Source organism: Ambystoma mexicanum, chromosome 3q (assembly GCF_040938575.1).
Source record: "Ambystoma mexicanum isolate Mex_15411 chromosome 3q, UKY_AmexF1_1, whole genome shotgun sequence".
NCBI classification, from domain to species: domain Eukaryota; kingdom Metazoa; phylum Chordata; class Amphibia; order Caudata; family Ambystomatidae; genus Ambystoma; species Ambystoma mexicanum.
In genome coordinates, this window is record NC_090926.1 from 2,222,142 (window position 1) to 2,244,115 (window position 21,974).

The following is a 21,974-nucleotide window of genomic DNA, read 5'->3' on the forward strand; positions in this document are numbered from 1 at the left end:
TGTATGTATCTTATGTTAAGGGAGCTTCTTGCAATAATGGCTACACCGCCGCTTTTGCCTGTTTGTCTGTCTGCGCGGTAAATGGTATAATCATTAGGGATGGCTAGAGCTAGGGTGTGGCCTGATGCTGCGTGGAGCCAGGTCTCGGTAATAGCTATGAAGTCAAGATCATTGAGGGAGATGATGGGGTCGGCTATGTCTAGGGCGTGTGCGACTAGAGATCTAGCGTTGATAAGTGCACCTTTGATAGTCTTGGTGGTAGCTTGGTGTGGTTTTCTATTGAGAGTAGGGTGGGGGGAGGCATTGGAGCAGAAAGTGCCCTGCTTAGGAGATACTGTTGGATGTGTTATATGAGTAGCTGGTTTGGGTTTCATTTTACTTTTTCTTGGGCCTATGTTAGGAGGATTCGAGGTGGTGTGTGTCCTGGATCTGAGGCGGTCGTGTCTCATTGATCCTATGCTGGGATAGGATTTCCTGATAGTATTGTTCTTGGGGGTAGGAATGCAAGGGACAGTGGCGTGCATTACTTTTTAGATACTGCGAGCGTCTGTCGGTGGGTGAGACTCAGTGAGGGCCGGCTGGAATGGGTTTATGTTGGGTAGGAATGGGGTGGGACAAGGGATAGGATGGTGTCTAGGACATGCTGGCCTGCTGAGACCATTGGGGTGGGGGAGGAAGTGCAGTCCTGTGCAGGGTAGGTCAAGAGGTACCAGGCAGAATGGCAACATGATGATAATAGACCAGGCCTTCAAGAGGGTCGCAGAGGCAGGTCTGTGGTACTCCTTGGGCTTGCACAAAGTTGGACTTGCCTCACGATTGGGGGCCAACCAGGTACCAAGTGGAGGGTTTTAGTAACCCCAGAAGGAGTATTGAAGGATATCACAGTATGAGGCATCCATTGCCGATTCTTGTTCTCTGCTCCTCCACTACTGTAATATATGCAACACCCTCAAATTGGGAATTGGTTTGTAGTGGAAGTGAGTTGTGGCCTGGTCTGCCTTCCTGGACTGTATGACCCCCGTCAGCACGGAGGGCCGGTGGGTGGCTGGAGCTGGACGTGGGCATGGCCGGGGCAAAGGCTGAGGGAGCAAAGGGGATAACTATGACAGGGGGTGCAGAGCGCTAAACTTTGAGCCTAAAGGACAGAATAGCGAAGTACTGGTGGCTGTCCAGAACTCTTGTGATATGATATGATATCGCATTTGTAACGCGCCTATACACAAGCGTTTCAAGTGTTTCAAGGCGCGAAAGTGGTCCTAGAGGCGAAGATTGACTCTATAGGCGAGGAAGTAAACCTGCGGTGGGAAGATGTGCATAAGATCACATGAAAGCAAAACGTGCCAGACTCTAAAACCACTACAAAACCACTACCATTGAAAAAAAGTACTAACTCTGAAGAAGGGTTTGGGGTAGGGAATTTGATTGTTGTGGTCGGGGTGAGTGAAGGGAGTTCTGGTTGGGAGTGTGGGGACATTTGTGGGAAATAGGAAGATGAAATTGGTTGGGGTTCGGGTGTGGGGTTGGAATGTCCATGGGTTGGGCAATCTAGTAAACAGGAAGAAAGTAGGGGGGTTCAACAAGAGATGGAAAGTGCAAATAACCTTTACGCAAGAGGTTCACATGATGGCCTCAGGTCTCCAGAATATGAAAGTGAATTGGTGAGCTGTATGGCAAGTCATATTCTTCCATTCCAAGGGGGATTTTTACATGGATGGCTAGGGGAATTCAGTTCCAAGTATCACGAATACTGAAAGATGAGGAGGCAGCAGAACAGGAATACTGGTGGGAACACTAGATAGCAGGGATGTTTGTTTGGTCAATTCTTATGCCCCTAACGTAGATGATGGATCGTATTTTCTGTGAGCTTTGGAAGTGATGGAGGCAACGGATACAGGAACATTGTTTGGGAGATGATTGCAATGCTCTACTGGACCCGTACCTAGATAAGTCAAACATGTCAACACAATACCTTACGAGCATTGACATCCTTAAATCAGGTTGTATATGATATGGGGTTGGTGGAAGTTTGGAGAGAGAGAGGAACAGGAATACCATGTGGTTTCTTTTTTCTCTCACTCATGCAACACACAGTCTAGAATTCATTACAATTTCACGGGCAAGACTCCTTCCAGGATATAACTGATTTGGAGTAAATGGGGGGAAGGTATGTGGCTAGGATACCCACCTGGAAACTTAGGGGGAAGTCGTTTTTGGATATGGCTAATACAACTACAATTCAGAAGGCAATTGTGGACATCTTTGATATCAACACTGGGTCGGTTGAAGATTTGGTGTGGTGGGGGAGGCCTTCAAGGTTACGATTAGAGGAAGATTTATTGCTATCTACACTGGAGTTAAATCTGCATTTAATAAGGACTCAGAGGGTGTTATCAAACAAGTAGAGGGAAAATAGCTTGTGGGAATCGACGAAGGGATGAATTAATAACAGGACTCCTGCATCATAAGCAGATACTGGAGGCTTAGGCCATTGTGATTATGCCCATTACACTGGTAGAAGTCATAGGAAAGGAGACAAAGCATGTAGACTGTTGCCTTGGCTGTTATGGAGAAAGGCTCCATAAAAGTATTACTCAGATTCAAAGAGTTATGCAGACTGACATCAATAAGGTCTTCTAGGATTAGTAAAAATGATTGTATAGAAGGGGAGGAGGGGCATTATTGGAAGATATAGTAGACATTCTGGTTCAGTCTAATTTCCCCAGATTATCTAAAGCAGCAAGACTGGAATTGGAAGATCCAGTAACCGAAATGGAGATACAGTTAACCATAGACTCCCTACAGGGAGGTGAGAATCCCGGCACCGATGGCCTGTCGGCAGAATTTTACAAGAGGTTTTTGGACATCTTGGTCCCTAGATTGAAACAATTGTATGATTATACCTTTCATTTGAGGGCTCTAGCACAATAAATGCAGGAAGCAATTATCATGGTTGTATTCAAACCAGGTACGGAGTCCAATGCTGTAGCTCATACACCCGACATCCCTATTGAATCTGGCAACAAAAATATTGCGCAAAATAATTGTGGGCAGGATGTTAAGGGTAACACTCAACCTGGTCTGCCCAGACCAGTGTGGATTCATTACAGGCAGGGAACAGTTTCACGATTATTCGTCGAGTACATCACGTGATGGGAGCGGTGCAGCAGAGGAAATTACTTTGGTCTCCCTGGACGCCACTAAGGCGTGGGATTCGCTGGAATGGGATTGGTTGCTTGGAGACATGGATAGATATGAGGTGGGGTCACAACACCATGAAATACATCAGATTGCTCTATAATGCACAGAGAGCCAGGGTGAAGACAGGACAGGACATTTCTTTGAGCTGGCAGTTGGAAAGAGGCACGTGGCAGGGAAGTCCTTTAACAATGGTGCTTTTCACACTGGCACTGGAACCCTTTGCCTGCATTTTCTGTAGGGAATTTATGAAGCTGGGCATGACGGTCAAAAGGCAAACTCGCGTTATATCTCTCTACACAGAGGTTCTGTTATACATGAGGGATCCCCTTACACATGTTCCTTATATGATGGAGGTTCTCAGGAACTTTGGGACTAGGTCAGGATATAAAGTGAATGAAGGGAAATCAGTCATCTTTTCCCTAGCAAGGCTTAACAGTAAACTGAGTGTGGAACTCGGAGGTAGTGGTTCGCTGGGAATTGGAATGTTTCCATTATTTGGGCATACAGATTCACCACACAATAGCAAAGACATTAACGGGTATAGACGACACTGTCAGTTTTGGGGGGGGGGAATGCTACTTTCGCCGATGGGCAGATTGGCACTCTGCCAGATGGTGATTCTTCCAGGCTCCTCTATATGTTTGTAAATATTCCATACACGTTAAGGGTACCCTTTTTTTAAACTACTGAAAAGTAGTATCTGCAACCTTATTTGGGCAGGAGGTAGGAGTTGGGTTGCGCTCTCCATGCTGTGCAGAAAATACTAGGATGGAGGGCTCAAGCTCCCAAATTTTGCACTATAGATGCAGGAAGACGCAGACGTGAGACTGCTGGGAAGACTTCCCCCATCCCCGAATAGGCAAGGGCTAGAACTAGTTTGGGGATCGATCAGGGATGTGGGGACTTAATTCTACTGTAGGGGTAGTCCAGCAAGTACTTTACCAATTGGTGTGGGAGATTTGGAAAGCCACGAGGGCAATTCCGAAATTATGCTAGATTGGTTACAATACTAGCATCTAAATGGGAATCGTTACCGGAGGAACCTACGACCTCGCAGTTAATGCAAACAATACTAAATATGGTGGCAACAGGACACAAAGTTTGTCATTTATACCAGAATTTTCAAGACAGTGTAGAGTGGGAATGGCTTAAACTACGCACTCAGGTTAGGATGGTATCGCGAAACACAAGGCTCAAAAAAAGTGCATCTAATCAGTCATGAGAACATCCTACCTGGTGGCCGGCTTCTGGGGACGTTTGGACACCAATGCTTGATGCTTTCGGCCCACCTCCCGACATGGAACACCCCCCCACAGTGGGCTGATATGCTGCGGAACAACCAACAGGAAGTGCCCAATGGGGGCAAGGGGTGTGGCCTTTGACGTCTCCCCTATATCTATGAACAGTGATGCCCCCTTGAGTGTGCCCAAGAACCCTCCTGCCTTCTGCCGATCCGGTCTCCCGGGATCTACTGTACAGAGTGAGAAGTCAGTTATAATACAATCATGTCCTTGTATTACCTCACCAACAAGCCACTAACTCCTGTCCCCTACCGTGTTTATGTACCTGCTCTGATGGCGAAAGTCTCCTTTCTCTGTAAGGTGGGAGTTGGGGAAGGGGGAGAGGAGTCCTTTAGCACAGCCCGTGGCCTCATCCCACGACAACCTGTAATAGTTCAAGAGGGCCCAGAGAGGCATCGGAGTTAACCTGCACTCTGTTGGTGAAGCCTTGGCTTTACAGGCGTTAATACCCAAAATGATGTCTTTTGAATGTCTCAATGTCTATGACAGGAGTTCACTCCCTCCGGTTATTGATGCTCTGTTTTTTCTGTTGCTGTCCTTAGGTGGCCCGAGAGTATATGCGGCTGGAGGAAAAGCGGGTTGGCAGAGGAGTTGCTGCGGTGAGGAGCGCCCACGGCTGAGGTAGGCATCTATGGAGAGGTGAGCGGGCCTCCACGAGATCACAGCTAAGACTGCTTTGACTAACTTCTTGTTGCAGGTGAGGTACGCAGGACCCTGTAAGGGGAGAGCAGTGGCAGAAGCCAAGGCATGGAGACGAACCGGTAAGTTCCTTTCTTCTCCTTGCTTCTTCTCGTTATCCTCCTCTTCCCCTTGGCTCTCTTCTGAATCTTTTTTTCTTCTTGTTCTGGGCTTTCATCTGAATCTTCTTTCTTTTCTTCTTGCTTTCAGGGCCAGGGCGTGGCATCAGGTGGTTCCAGGCAGGCTTCCTGGAACGTCTGACATGTGCTGCTGGACGCGGGGGCCTTAAATGGGCTCCTATGCATTTAGATTTTTTTTTTTTAAGTTCAATTATTGCATTTGCATTATGGAATAAGTGAAACAAATTGCTCTGTAATGCAAATGAAAATTATTTCTTTCTGTGTCATTAGCAGTATACTTTCCGGAGCCCTTGCATCCTAATGCATCCTATATGCATTGTCCCTAATATCCGGCCCCCCTTACCTGTGGCTCTTTGTTGGCACAGAGGGTTTATTGAGTGCCTACAAGTGGCAACAGTGGTAGTTTAATCCGGTCTTGGATGGCTACATAGGCAAAATGGCACTTAATCAGAGCACTTATATCTTTTATATGGCTGTGTTGTATAGCAGGGCTTTCAGGAAGTGAAACCCGGTTTCCCCAAATAGTGCTTTTTATTTCATAAGAAAGTTTCTCCCATATGGTTTGGTTTCTCGTTGCTTTGTTGGGATTTCTTAGTTACTCCTTTTTCAAGTTTTTTAATCTCTAGTTGGTTTCTCAATGACTTTCCAAGTCCTGTACTATTCCAAGTCCCTTTCAGGTCGACATTATTTCAATCTTCTAAACTCCACTCTCAGGCACTAGGAACTTGCTAAAACTTCTTCAGGCCACTCAAGGTTCTCAGCACCCACCCAGTTCTGGGTACTTTACATGTTTTTCAGCCCACCACAATTTGAGTTTCATTCAGGTTCTAAAGCAGTTCTTCATACTTCTGCCTCTTCTCGTGGGAGCCAGATACTAGGCAGCAAAGGCAGTCTTGATGACCCTTTCAGCATAGCAGCTTAATATTTCCTCCTCCCACTCCAGAATGGGACTCACTGCCTTTTCTCCCTATACTGCTCCACTTGAATCCTGATTGGCAGGGAGCTTCACTTCATTTTCTTTTTAATTCTATTGGCTCTGAGAGGTTTAGCACTGCCTCTTTTTTGATTATGCTTTGCTGTCTGTCCCATCATGTGACAGGGAAAGGTCAGGCGATTTTAAGAAGGTCAGCCATCCTAAATTCTGTCACTTACTCTTCGTGTAGGTCACCCAAGCAAGCTGCGACTTCCTGGAGCAAGAATGTTAAAAAAAACAGGTTTCTAAGCAACTCCTTTTGTTTCCTGGGGTCATGGGGGGGGGGGGCAATCACACCCTCCTTTTGTAAATAAAACTTCTTTCCTAGGTCACTCTCTGATGATCAAGTAGGATTGAGGCCCTTGACAACTGTTGGAGGGGGTTATTTCATCAGGTGCCAAAGTCTGCAGTGAAGATAAGCCTTCCCTGACTTGGCCTTAGTCTTCCTACTCATCCTCCTCCTGAGTGTATGTATGTGTTCAGGGGTTTTAGTAAATGCAAACCAATAAACGTAACGGTATCTTGGTGCTGTATCAGCAAGAAGCAGCCTTGATGCTGGCAAGAGTTCTGAGTAAGAAAGTTATAATGAATTTAAGAAAAAAAAAGTCTTGAGCTTTCCCATCATTCCTCAGTTCAAAGGCTGAAAAAGAAAGACTGCCAAGCTTTTTTCTTTTTGTAGGTAGGCACCAAAATCTTTGCCAGCTTGTCATCAAAGCGACTGAGGGTGGTAAAGATGAATCAAGTGTGACAGAAGAACCAGTTACTTACCCCTGGTAACGTTCTTGCAACTAAATGTTCCCCCACGTATTCCTCATCTTTGATATTAGATGTCCAGCTTCAGCTGCTGCGGAAAACAAAGTTTGCCAGAGGGCGCTGTATGTCGATGCAGTCGACTCGATGTTCCTCGAGGGTCCACGTCTCCAGGATGATATCATCTAAAGCATACATAGCATGCGCACCGCCCGTTGGCTTCAGTTCTGTTTTTTCTTACAGTAGAAATACCTGCATAACCAGGGGATTGACTGTACTCAACTTTGAAGGAGTGAAAGTTGTAATAGCATGGGAGATTCTACTGTGGGGTAGTCTGGGAGGGTGATGAGGAATATGTGGGAGGAACATCCCATGGAAAGAACGTTACCAGGGGTAAGAAACTTGTTCTTCGAATGGATTGTGCCCTCTTACGTATTCCTCATCTTTGATAGACTTCCAAAGCAGTATAAGATTTGGTGGAGGGAGAAAGAATTTAGTTTTTAATGGTTTTCGTGAACCAAGTGCAGGACTGCTTTTCCAAAGCTCCCATCCTGACTGAGGGAAGACTGCAAACAGTAATGTTTTGTGAACGTGTGAATAGTAGACCACGTTGCTTCCTCTCAAATACTTGTTATCAGTACACCCCTTTGCAGGGCTGTAGAAGTAGCCATGCCCCTGGTGGAATGGGCCCTTAATCCCTCAAGAGGATCCTTGCCTGCCAGTCTGTAACATTCCAAAATTGCAGAATGATCCACCTGAGGTCTGTTTTGTAACAGCCTGACCCAGTTTGTGGCCTGTATCACAAGGTGTAGGGTCACTACCACTTTGCAGAAAGGCAATGCAGCTTCCGTCTCATGAGGATAGCTCAGGAGCAAAGTGCTTGTCTTGGAAGCAAGACGACACTGAGCAACACAGGTTCAATCCCTAGGTCCGTGCTTAGAAACCTCTGTGTATTAAGCGCGTTATAAATAACCCATCATCATATCATACCGCCAATGAAAAGCTGATGAACAATGCAAGGTTTTGATAGCCTAGATATATAAAAGCTCAGAGCTCTGCGAGGGTCCTATCTATGTAATCTCTCCTCCTTGCCAGGATGAGGTGGGGGATAGAAAGAAGGTAAAACAATGTTCTGCCCTTTGTTTTTCGGTAAGAATGAAGGCTCAGAACAACCCTATCCTTATGGAAGATAGTAAAGAGTGGCTTGGATGAAAGTGCCTGCAATTCACTCACTCTACAGCTGAAGTTAGAGCTACCAAGAGAATGGCTTTAAACGTTAACAACCTTAATGGACATGAGTGTAAATGTTCAAAGGGTACACACATTAGAAATCTTAGTACCAGTTGAATCATGGGGGCGGGGGACACATTGCTGAGCCCCTTTAGAAATGTGTCACCAGCGGAATCTTGAAATATGAACATTCTTCTGACTGGCACTTAAAGATGGATAGCGCCGTTAATAGCCCTTAATGTCAACCTGGAGCCCCAGATTGGCTAAGGATAGTAGAAAGGATAATACCTCAGGTGTTTTGCACAGAAAAGGGTCTACATTCTTGTCTCTGCACCAGTTGCAGAATTTGTTCCAACGGCAACGGTGCAAAGACTTTGTTTCTGGCCTTCTGGCCAAAAGCAAAATCTCCATTACGTCATCCGGGAGGTCCCAGTCCTTGTATCTCAGCCTCTCAGAAAACATGCATGAAGGCTGAATGTTTTGACCTCTGGATGGAGAACCCGCCCTCCTCTCGTGAGAGAAAGTCCTATTTTAGTGGAAGACGTATTGGAGGGCAGATGGACATGTTCAGAAGGTCCGGGTACCTCGTCCTCCTGGCCCAATCCGGGGCAACTAGGATCATGCATTTCCCGAACTTTCTCAACCTCCTGATCACGTGAGGAATGACGGGGACTGGAGGAAACGCATACAGGAGTGGAAACTCCCAGTCCACTACAAACGTGTCTCCTAGAGCTCCTCTTGGAGCTGTACAGTTCGCACTTCCGGTTGACACTGGTCGCAAACAGGTCCATTTGAGAGGTTCCCCAAAGGGTGAAGATCTCTTGAAGGACTTCCAGAGGTAGTTCCCACTCGTGGGAGACTGTCCTCTGCCTGCTCAGAGTGTCCGCCGCTGTGTTCTCGTCTCTGACTAGGTGAACTTGCAGATAGAGATTCCTTCTTGAATTGCCCAGTACCAGAGATGCATTGCCTCTCTGCACAGTGGTAGTGACACTACACCTCCTCTTTTATTGAGGTAGTACATGGCCACTGTGTTGTCTGTCATAATCAGGATATTCTTTCCCCGCACAGAGGGCAGAAAGGCCTTCAGCGCTAGTTTGATTGGCCTCAGCTCCAAAAGATTGACATGTAGTTTGGACTCTGATGGAGACCAACGGCTGCTGACTGCCAGATCGTTGGTGTGGGCTTCCCACCCCATGAGTGAGGCGTCCATTACTACTGTTATCTCCGGCCATGGTTGCCAAAAGGGTTCTACCTTCAGAATGTTGCCCTCACAGGGCCATCACAGAAGATCCTATTGACCCTGAAGTAGGTCCGACATCTTTCCTGAGAACTGGGACCATGGAGTTCTGAGGGCCCATTGAAGGGATCTCATTCTCAGGCGGGCCTCTGGTACTAGAAAAATGCAGGATGCCATGAGACCTCAAAGAATTGGAGGCCGGGAGATGCTGGGCACTCAAACTTCTTGGCCATCTGCAGAATGTCTAAAGCCCTCACCTTGGGTGGCAAGCTCTTTCCCAAGGAAGTATCCAGTACAGCTCCAATGAACTGGAGCTTTTGAGAAGGTGTCATATGGGACTTCTTGTAATTAAGGGAGAAGCCCAGTCTGTGAAGAGAGTGGCAGGTCGCGTTGAGATGATGCAGGACTTGTTTGGGAGAATGTGCCCTATCAGCCAATCGTCCAGGTAGGGGTGGATGTGAATCCCCCCTCTCCTGAGACTCGCTGCCACCACTGCCATCAGTTTGGTGAAAACCCTCAGGGCGGAGGTCAGCCCGAATGGCAGAACTCGAAACTGATATAATGAGAACCGCCAACAGCGAACCTCATGTATTTTCTGGCCTTGAGATGGATTGTCACATCATGAAAATAAGCATCCCGAAGGTCCAATGACACCATCCAATCCTGGAGTTGGAGGGCCTGAGGATCTGAGAAAGTGTGACCATCTTGAACTTGTCCATCCTGAGGAACTTGTTCAAGTATCTCAAGTTCAAGATGTGTTTCAGTCATCCATCCTTCTTAGGTATTAGGAAATATGGAGAATACCATACCTTGTTCCTCTCCGCTACAGGCACTGGTTCTATAGCGTCTTTCTCTAGCAGGGCTAACATTTCCTGAACAAGGAGCGGATCTGGATTCCTCAAAGAGTGGCTCCCTGGTGGATTGCTCTGAGGTCTCTGAATGAAAAGAAGGCAGTACACATGGGCTATGGTTTCCAATGCCCAAGCATCCAAAGTAATGTCTCGTCATTCTTCTAGATGTCTACTCCCCACTGGTGAACTGTGACTCATGACCTCAGAGAGGTTTTGAGGCGGCTGATGCAGTGGCAGATGTTAAAGATGACCCTGCTTGAGCTGGCTTCGCACCTCTCCCTCGTCCACCATGAGAGAATCTTCTTTGGCACTTTGACCAGCCATTCCTTTTTTTTGTAATATCTCTTTATTAACTTTATTAACAGGTTCACATCACCATCAAAGACCATGCCACATATACAATAGTGCACGGCAAGCCCAGCAGCAAAGGTTCCAGCATTGTACATCATGCAACCTCCAGGAGTTACTAAACACACCCCACCAAGCAGGGGAAGACAACCAACTAAGAATGATAATCAGCACCTATTGGGAATCGGTCGGGCTGGTCACATTGGGAGATGTATGGCAAGAGGGGATCATTAAGGATTTCGAAGAACTGGGGGAAGAGGCAGGCTTGCACAAAGGCCAATATGTCACGTATCTTAGGCTAGTGCAGATTATTCGTAAAACCTGGCCAGAGACTGTACTGGCGGAGGAGCCAGACGCCATTATGGGGACAATATATGACATATCAGAAGGTGGGAACGAGATCTCTAGATTGTATGAGATGGTGATGACCCAGGTGGGGAAGGATTTGACGCATTTGAGGCTGGACTGGGAAGCGGAGGTGGGGGCACAGATGACCGATGGGATGTGGGAGCGTGCTATGGGATACCACAAGAAGGTGTCCAGAAACGCCAGATTGCAACAAATACAGTTATACATAACGCATAGAGCCTATATGACCCCAAAGAGAATATCTAAGTTTGTAAATGCAGGAAGACAGCATTCCCAAAATGCGATAAAGAAGACGCTGATATGACACACATGTTCTGGTCTTGCCCAGTGATTGAAGGTTTTTGGGGGGAAGTGGCACAAAAACTAGCGGATAAAGGGGTCACGCTCAACATAGATACGGCCTGGGCCTGCCTGTTGGGAGGGTTTCCCAGACCACGGAATACTAAACATGTTGGGAAACTGAGGGACCTGGCATATGTGCTTGCAAAAAGAAGGATTGCCATGGGCTGGAAGCAGTGCCACAAGCCACGGGTTGAGGTATGGTGGCGGGATTTGCAAAAATGGGCGGAGGCTGAAACGGTAGTATGGCAGGAGGCATGTAGCAAGTGCGGGGAAGAAGAAGTGGGTAACCTGATGGCATGGAGAGTGTTAATAACAGGACTGTTTGGCACAATAATGGATTCTACAGCTTCGGAAGGAAGCGATACTCGGCCACACGCAGCAGATACAGAATGAGAAATGCATACAAGCTCTTGAGGGGGGAGGGATTGGGGGAGCAGTAGTGTGCATTAATTGATGTTTATGTGTCTGTCGCAAATAATGCTGCTAGTTTGGTTTGTATTGTTTATTTGTTTTTAAAATAATAAAAACTTTAAAAAAAAAATACACCCCACCAACTATTTATCCCCCCTACCCCTCCAGTACTCCGATGCAGCAGCATATCGTCCCCATCCCTGGCCAACAGATATGCCGTCAGCGGGCCCCATATGTCCTTTGGTCTGTTCCGCAAGCCACACAAGGTAGCATAATCCTTGTCTTAATCGCTCAGCCGGAGCAGGTCCTTCATCCACCCTTTAACCTGCGGGGGGAGGGATGCGTCCATTTCATTAGTATACACCTCCTAGCAATAATCATACAGGATGCCAAAAATGTTCAACATTTCACAGGCAGACCCGGGGACCACCCCAGCATTCCACACAACATCACCCGCGGGATATGCTGCCCAAGTATGTCCGTCACAGTCTTAAACACCCCTTGCCAGAAGGGGCCCAGAACAGCGCACTCCCACAATATATGAATCATGTCCGCCTGGTCCTTCCTGCACCTCGGACAGGCTGCAGATTTAGTTGCATCAAATTTATGCGCCCTCGCTGGTGATACATATACTCTGTGGAGCGTCTTGAGTTGAATCAATTGCAGCTTCGAACTGAACGCCCCTGTATGCGTAATTTCACATATTCTTCCCCACTGCGTATCGTCGAGTACAACCCAGCTGTCATTCTCCCAGTAACCTTTACTTGGAGGGGGTTCATGATGAGTACCTGCCAGTATCATTTTATAGATCGTCAACATCATGCCTCCACATCCCTGGGAGGTATGAATGTATTGCAACAAGGGTGTGGTCTGAGGGACCTCCGGGAACGCCGGCGACCATTCTTTAAAGGCTGCCTTCATCCTGTAATTTTGCAACATACGCTGGGGACCCCCAGCCGTCATCTCACAGAATACCTCCTGAGGCATGAACCTTCCCTCAGGGTACAAATCTCCCAAAGTTTCAATCCCCTCCCCACTCCAATCCAATCACCTTCTATAGACTTGTCACACGTAGGCGCCAATACCTCAATCTGCCACAGCCGAATGCCCGGGTCAAACGGGCGTTCTACTCCTATCCTTTTCATACTCCGCCTCCATGCATGCACAATGCACGCCACGGGGTCAAATCTGCATTTATCAGCCACTTTGCCTGAAATTAAGAGTCCCCGTAGCGAATAGTGGTATACTGAACCTCTCTCAATGTGGGCAGGTGGTGGCCTCCGCCCCTCCCACATCCAGTACCTCACATACGACAACTGGGCTGCTAAAAAGTACACCTCAATATCCGGAGCCCCGATCCCTGCACGTTCCCATGGTTGCACCAAAATTTCCCAGCCTATCCGTGAGGATTTGGGGTACCACGTCAAGCGAATCAGCTGGGACCTGACCTCCTTGAAAAAACTCTTCCCCGGCCAGACGAGTATATCAGCAAACATATACAAAAGCTTAGGGACAAGTACCATTTTAATAATAGCCACCAGGATCATAAGGCTGAGGGGAAGCTTACACCAACAATCTACCTTTACCCTTAGTAGCTTTAGATACTCCTTATGGTTCATATCCAATAGGGCCTGAGCCTTCCTACTAACCACCACCCCTAGATACATAACCGAGTCTTGATCCCACCCGAACCCCTCCATGCTAATCGGGGGATTCATAGCCTCATTCAAGGGAAAGAGAGAGGACTTGGTTCGATTCAACCGAAGTCCAGAGAAGTCTCCAAACCGTGCCACCTCCTGCGCCAAAGGTCTGAGGTTAGCCTCAGGATTCCTTATATAGATAATCGCATCGTCTGCATATAATGAAATCAAATCCCTCGGCCCGCCCATACCTAGCCCCCTATGCTCATGCTACTTACGAAGCCTACCCGCCAGAACCTCTATAGCCATTGCAAATAGCAGTGGGGAAAGCGGGCACCCCTGCCTCATCCCTCTCCCAGGTAGGAATAATTCTGACCAAACCCCTCCCACACTTATCTGAGCACTACACCCCAAGTACAACAGCCTCACAGCTTTCACAAAATAAGGGGGGGGTTCCCGGGGTTCCCACCCACTTCAACACCGCAAATAAGTACTCCCACTCAACGGAGTTGAATGCCTTCTCCATGTCTAATAACGCAGCCACAGCTTGCGTCCCTGGGTCAATTTGTGCTAGAATCGCAAATAGCCGCCTAAGATTCAGTGATGTCGACCTCCCTTGAATAAATCCAGACTGGTCTCTGTGCACTATTTGTGACATATGCGGCAGGAGCCGATCCGCCAAGACCTTCACAAAGATTTTCGTATCTAAATTTGGCAGGGAGACCGGCCTATACGCCGAACAATCAAGCGGGCCCTTGCCCGGCTTTGGAATCAATGTAATGACGGCCGTTTACCAGTCATTTGGTCGAAAACCAAAGATCGAATGCCATCTGATCGACAGTCAAATGGTCGAAAGAAATGGTCGATTTCTTTTTTTATGGGGGGGGGGTTCCCCCCCAACCCCCTGTTTTCTTTATTAAAAATATTTTTTAACCAAGCAAAACTAAAAAAATATATATAACTAAATAAATAAAAAATTCGACCTTTTTTTTCCCCGACCATTTGACTGTCGATCAAATGGTCATTCGATCTTTTATTTTCGACCATTTGACTGGACACCATGACGAGTATCCCCCTCTCCATCCCCTCCTCCCAAACCCCTAGCATGTAGTTGACCACCTCCGGACCCCATTCTTTATAAAACTCCGCCGTTATCCCATCAGACCCCGGCGCCTTTGCAGTGGGCAGGGCTTTTATTGCACCCAGCACTTCCTCCACAATTATGGACCTAGCGAGTGACTCCACCGCCTCTACGTCGAATCTGGGGAGCACTGCGTCCTCAATATAACCCCTCAATATGGGCCCCGGAGGCGTACCCCTCACCGTGTACAAGGATTCATAGAACCTGCGGAACTCCCCGGCTATCTCACGCGGGCTCACCAAGATCTCACCCCTACTGGATCTCACTGCCATTATTTCCCCAAACCCTTGCTCACCTCTGACTAGAGCTGCTAGGTATCTGCCCGGCCTCCCCTCCTCCCCATACACACGAGCCCTCACGGGGCGAGCAAAGTACTGCATCTCCCTATCCGCCAACACCCGAAACCTATCCAATCCCTCTTTCAACTTGAGGAACGACTGTGAGGAACCCAACCTCTCTACCTCCCCTTCCCATCGCTTAATCTCCATCTCCACTCCGTCAAGTTCTGTTTGAATCGTCTTCAATACCCCGTGTTCTGCAGAAAGACACTCCCCTCAGCACCACTTGAAAGGCTTCCCAAAGCGTCCCCTTGTTCTGAACCGACCCAGTGTTTTCCTTGAAGTAGTTCTTAATTACGCTATGTATATCACTTTTGAAAGCAATGTACCGCAGGGCTGCTGACTTAAACCTCCACCTGGGCCTAGACATCGGTTCCCCCAAGTCCACTGACCATAAGACCGGGGAATGATCGGACAACGTCCTTGGTAGCATTTCACATCCCATTGTGCGCTGAATAACATAGGGGCACCCCAACACATAATCTATCCTAGTCGACGTGTTACACACTGTTGAGTGGTGGGAAAACCCTGCTATTCCCAGATGCAGATCCCTCCACACAACTCCCAACATAAGGACGTCCATGGCCCCTAGCACAGCACCCACCGCTTTCAAGCACCTCTTCCTCCCCCCAGTGGAGTCCAGCCCCGGGTCCAGGATAACATTCAAATCCCCGGCCCACATGATGTATGTATCCCGGTATTTCAAGCATTTTCCAGAAGCCCCTCAAAGAAGCCTGGATCGTCCACATTAGGACCATAGACATTAACCAACGTCAGCTTTGATTGACCCAAACACCCCGAGACAATCACATATCTCCCAGCCGAGTCTATCTCTGACCCGCTAACCCTGAATCCCAAAGATTTAGGAAACAATGTCATCACGCCCGCTGAATACGACGAATATGTGGTATAAAACCTACATTTACCCCACCCGTGGGCAACCCCTTCATTCCCCTGTCCCTTAAGGTGCGTTTCTTGCAACATAACAATCTTGGCCCTGTGTCGCTCACAATACTGCATGACTTTCCTAGCCTTTCGCGGGTCGTTCAGCCCCTGCACATTCCAGCTTAAAACCTTATGCACCATGGCTCAAAACTTTAAAATTACATGCCGCGGCGTCCCTCGCCAAGATAGCTCCACCCGCTCATCCACCATGGTCCTGCCGATGTGATGTGGACACTTTTCATAAACTCCAACCCTGCCAACCGGGCAGCTAGTAAACCCCCTGACCCTCTCCCTGCCACCCCCCACCCACACTGCCTGCCCCCAACTTGCAGTGAACACCCCCCCCCCCCAACCACCCTGCTCAACCAACAGCATGGGCCACTGCCCGGGGGTGCCGGACACCACTTACCAAGTGGCCGTCCATGCGTCAGCTGCAGGGAAGGACCTCTAAATAAGAAGTAAAATGGAATAATAACTTTCATGTATGCCGCTGGACCAACTAGGTATATAACTCGTAATATTCCAGCATGACCCCCCCCCCCAAGGACAAGATCCGAACAAACAAGGGTCTACTTGACTACCCTTCCACCATACAACAACGCCTGCTTGCCCATCACTTCAAGCATGGCCTGACGGGCCTTCTGACTCTTTATCACGCCTGCCTGGCAAATTCTCAATGAATTTATGTGCAGTTGCCGCTTCTGTAAAGAAATATGCTCTTCCATTATGCTGCACTCTAAGTTTAGATGGATACTGCATAGAGTACTGCATACCCTTCTCCCGCAGCCTCCTCTTCACTGCCGCAAATGACATGCGAGCCTTCTGAACTGCCGGGGTAAAGTCAGGATAGAAGGATACTCTACTGCTCTCGTACATGAGGTCTCCCAGCTCCCTCGCCCGCCTAAGTATGGTGTCCCGATCACGGTAGTTAAGCACCTTAGCAATAATCAGCCTTGGGTTTTGACCCGGCTTTGGCACAACCTGCGTTACCCTGTGCGCCCTCTCTACTAAGAATTGTGAGGACAAGGCAGGACCCTGTAGAACATCCTTGATGAATGTCTCCATGAACAGCTCCAGATTCCGCTGGGGGGCCGACTCCGGGATGCCAACCACCCGCACATTGTTCCTGCGCGATCTCGCTTCAAGGTCCTCATTTTTAACCCTGATGGCCTTCACCTCTCTATTCAGCTCCTGCACAACCAGGGCCATTTCATTGCCAGTGTCCTCTAGCACTCCCACCCTGGTCTCCACCTCCGAGGTTCTGCTGCTTTCTTGTCAATCCTTTCTTGCATCCTGTCAACCTTATACGTCAATCCATCCAGCTTGGAGTTGAGAGCAGCGAACCCGGATCTCACCTCTGCCAGGATCAGTCCCAACTCTGAGGAGGAAGACTCTCCACTCAAACTCTTTGCCGACTCCGCAGTGGCCCCCGTCTGAGCCATCGTGGGTTCAGTTGTTCCCAGCTCGTGTGCTTCCCGGTCCTTCGGAGGTCCCTCCTTATGTGCAAACGGCAAACGGGTTTGTTTCTTGCCTCCCATCACCAGCAACGCCAACCCCGTTGCCAGCTGCCATACGCCCCTCCGGGACCTTTACCTTACAGCTGGGTCACCAGCTTGAGCTTAGGCCAGAGTCCCATCCTCAGCTGTAGCCGCACCGGCCCAGAGCCTCCACAGCCCCACAATTCGCCACCAGCTCCCCAGTGTGTAAAGGGAGGGCACACTCCTGTCCCACATCCGGCCAGCAGAGGCCACCGAGTCTATCACTGCGCCTCAGCACTAATTGCCCTATTGGTGGACCGGCCACTGCCCGGTCATGGGCACCGCTTATGCTGCTGCCACACTGTGATACCCGGCTCCTCCCCTCACATCCCACCACACGGCACCACACTTCTCAGCCCCCACCGGGCTGTACTTGCAGGAGTTCCACACTTGCACCTGCTTCTCTCAATCTCTGTCTCACCTCCTCTCTGGCCTGCCACGGTATCCTACTGTCTCAGTAGGGCCAGCCACTTACGAGCGCTCAGGCTCCAACAGAGGCACTATACCGGTTCCACCCGGGGTGGCCACAGCAGGAGCCCCTTCCTGGCCAGGGGTGCACCCCCTCCTCTCCTGTGCCGTAGGGCTCTGCCCGCGCTAGGCACCTCTCTGCTTCTCTCCAGGCCTTGGACTGGCCCTGCTCCACAATTGGCCGCCGCTCCTCCTCATTCAGTGCCACCCGCGGTTGGACGGCGCACAGGCACTTGGGCCCCAGCAACTCCGAGCCGCGCCGCCCGACCCGAAACCTCCTCCTCACCTTAGCGCATCGGCCGCCTCATCCAAACTTCAGGCTGTTTTCTCTTCTACACAGCCGTCGCCGCGTGCCTCCTCTCTCCCCTGACGCAGGACTTTGCTTGCGCCAGGCTCTGTTCTACTTCCCAGAGACTCTGGTCTGTCCCGCTCCATGGCCTTCGCACCCCGCTGAGGCCACACCGGCAACCGGGTAGCGCACAGGCATTCAGACCCTGTTTCTCTGAGCCGCGCCGCCCGTCCCGGGCCCTCCACCACACCGCCACGCTCCGGCTTCCACCATCACGTCGTCTCCTCTCCTGCCTGCCTACGGCCCGCCAGGCACTCTGACTTCACCAAACGCTGCCTCAGGTCTCCAGCAATTCTTACCGCAAAGCTACTGCAGATCTAGGTCCAGAGGGGTCGGGTTATGTCCTCCCCTGCCGCCAAGTCACAGGGAGCTCACAGAGACACCACCATCTTGTCCGTGGGCTCACTAGCACCCCCCCCTTGACCAGCCATTCCTCTCACTCTTCCAACTGAGGAGTAGTAGCAAAAAGATCTACCCCTCCAAGGCTATCCACTAGGACGAAAAGGCTGTGGCTGCCTAATAGCTGCACCTAAAGATTTGGCTGCCGCCTTTGAGGTCTGCTACCTCAAGGCTCTCGTCAGCCTTGTTGCCAAAAAGGTGAGACCCGTCAAAGGGCAAGTTGAGGAGACTGGATTGCACATCCGGTGCAAAACCAGACTTCCTCAACCACGCAAATCTGTGTATAACGGTGCTAGTAGACATGGCTCTGCTGATGCTCTCAGCAGAATCCAGACCCGACTGAAGAGACTCACACATGGCTTCTTTGCCGTCTCTAATTATGGCCAAGAATCCGTCTTTTTCTTCCCCTTCAGGAATATGCTCTGCCGCTATGGAAATGCAGTCCCATAGAGTAAATGAGAATTTTGCAAGGGCACATGTGGAGTTGGCTGTTTTGAGTGCCATGCTCCCTGCAGAAAATACTTTCCTTGTCCATCCATCTACTCTTTTGTCGTCCCTATCTGGAGGGATGGTAGGGTAAGCTGCCTGCTTGGAAGTTGTGGTAGTTGCCTAAACCAGCAGACTCTCTGGAGTGGGGTGTTTAGACAGGTAGTCAGAGTCACTACTGGAAGGGCTGTATTTTTTGGTCAGATTTTTATTCACAGCTGGATTTGTTTCTGATGTCTTCCAATTTGCTGCCACCTTTTTTTGGAGAGCAATATGGAAAGGCAGTATAGGATCCATCTGTGGACGCTTATCCACGATGTCCGTCAGATCATCCTGCTCAAATGGTAACAAAGGCCTACACCATCCCATATATTCTATCACCTTGGACATTAGCTGCCTATACGAAGCATCAGTGTGTTTCCCAGCCTCTGCCTTTCCAAAATCTAGCTCAGGTGAGGTGTCTACCCCACTGGCAGTGTGTAAATTATCATAAAAGGTCTTTCAACCTTGATTCCTCAGAAATGAAACTTTCAGGCACATTTGGTGTGCCAGATTGGAGACCAAAGGGTGCATCGTTGTCTGAGGATTCATTCTCCTCACATATATTCTTTCCTTGGTAAAGGAACATAAGTTTTTTCAGGCATCAAGGGTTTGACAAACTGTGGATTCAGCACTCAAGGAGTCGTCCAGACCTTTTTTTAACTTTGATGACCCCATTGGTTTTGATGGGGCGCTCAACGTCGAAGGTACAGCTGCTGTTGAGGGCGCAGCCAGTGTCGATGGTGCTGGCATCGATGGTGCAACTGGCATTGGTAGCGGAGCTGGCGTCGAAGGTGACGCCGACTTAGCTGGCATTGATGGTGTAGACAACCTCAAGGGATCCTTCGATGACTTGTCATTACTTTGAGGCCTCAACGGCTCTCGATGAGGATCGGGCCTTTGTCCCGGGCTCGAGGGCGTGTGGGATTTGGCTCGAGCCCTTTCCTTTCCGGCTTCTTTGGAAGGCGCCATAGGAGCATGGCTTGTCGTGGGTTTTTGCTTTTCAAATATTTTCAGCATTTCTGCTCTAAATGCTTCCCATTCGGCAGGTGTGGAGTTTTTTGTGGGACAAGATACCCTCTCATGGGGGGTATCCGACGATGAAGTCAAAGATGGCGACCTTTGGTGCGTCTTTTTGGACTTCCTTGACAACGGTGAGAAGTGGTGTGAGCCACTCCTCGATCTTTTAACTTTCTTCCTCCGAGGAGAGTCGGCTCTTGACTCATTGGTCGCAGTAGATGGGCATTGGGGGTTTCGACCTACCGCCAATTTCCCCTTTCGCTACTTCAGGGCCTTTCCGGTCATTGAGTGGCACTTGAAGCAGATAGAGGTCTTATGCTCCACCCCGAGACACCATAGACATATCGTCGGTCAATGTCATTTTCGAGTCACAATCTCGACACTTCTTGAACCCAGTCTTCGGGGTAGTCGGTGACAACGATAAAGACATGCTCGTGAGTAACATCGAGTCGACTGCATCGACGCACAGCACCCACTGCCGACATTTTTTTTCTCTAAAGCATCTGTAGCTGGATATCGAAAATCAAAGTTGAGGAATAAGTGGGAGGAAACAATCCATTTGAAGGGTTGGTTTGGGACATTGTAGAGTATTGAGTAACCAACGCATGTCATTGAAGGCAAGTCATATTTTACCAGAAGCCAGTGAAGAGATGTAAAACCTGGCAAAATATAGTGAAATATACAGAGTTTCAACAGCCACCTTTCTGCCAACTTTTGCATTCTCTACAAACGTATCATTGGCTGAAAGACCTAGGTAGAGGTTATTGAAATATAAATGGCCTTTAACCACCATCACACATTGAGTAAAGGTCAGTAAAGGGAGCAGGCTCTTTAAACTTGAAGTTTGTTTTTGAAGGCCAACTGTACTTTCAATGTCCACAATTTGAAATGTTAATTGCATTGCTTGATTATTATTTTGTCTTCAGGAAAGTGTGTTATGGTAGATTTTAAGTATCTAGTTATGTCACCTCTATGTTCTCCGATACTTTGTTTAGTTGGTCTTGTATTGCCCCCAACATGCATCTTCCTGCAGAGGCACTTAATACAGTTAAAAGTTCATTCTAAGGCATATAGCAAAATGTTTAAATTTCTTTTCGAATTGCAAGGTGGTACAATCCATTCCAACTACCAATAGACATCACATATAGTCCAACCGCCGACCCACAGCTTGCCAAAGCAACTTAAGTAGCCAACCACACACCACATGGCAACCACAGCATTTAAGTAATATTATGCCTCCATATTTTCAGGGAAGGGTTTCTGTGAAAAATGGCTTCTTAAGAGATTTCACTAGCGAATCCTCCAGATTCCAAGATTGATAAGTGCAAAGGGGGGAGGGGAGGTGTTGGAAGATCCAGGACAACTTGTAAAAACAACCTAGCTTCTATAAACAAACAGATCACAAAGGGGGCAGAGGACTGACCTTCAAGAAGAAACAGTTGGCCTCATTATGACCCTGCCGGTCAGGAAACAATGGTGCTGGTAAGTTTACCGGCACCATTGTTTCCAGTCTGCCTGCCAGAGCTGCCGTGCCCAAAAGGTCTGACCCTGCCGGGCACAGCAGCCACGGTAGGCATACCGATCAAGGAAGCACCGCCACCGTTAGCAACGGTGCCGGTGCTTCCGTGTCCCCACTCCCATAGAGTCCATTTGGACTCTATGGGAATGGGGACTTTACCGGCGCCTGACTTTCCGGGCTGCCGGGATTGTAATCGCTGGTAGGCGCCAGTAAATATTTACGGGTGCTGCAGCGGCAACCCGCCGGTAGCACCGGCACGGTTAC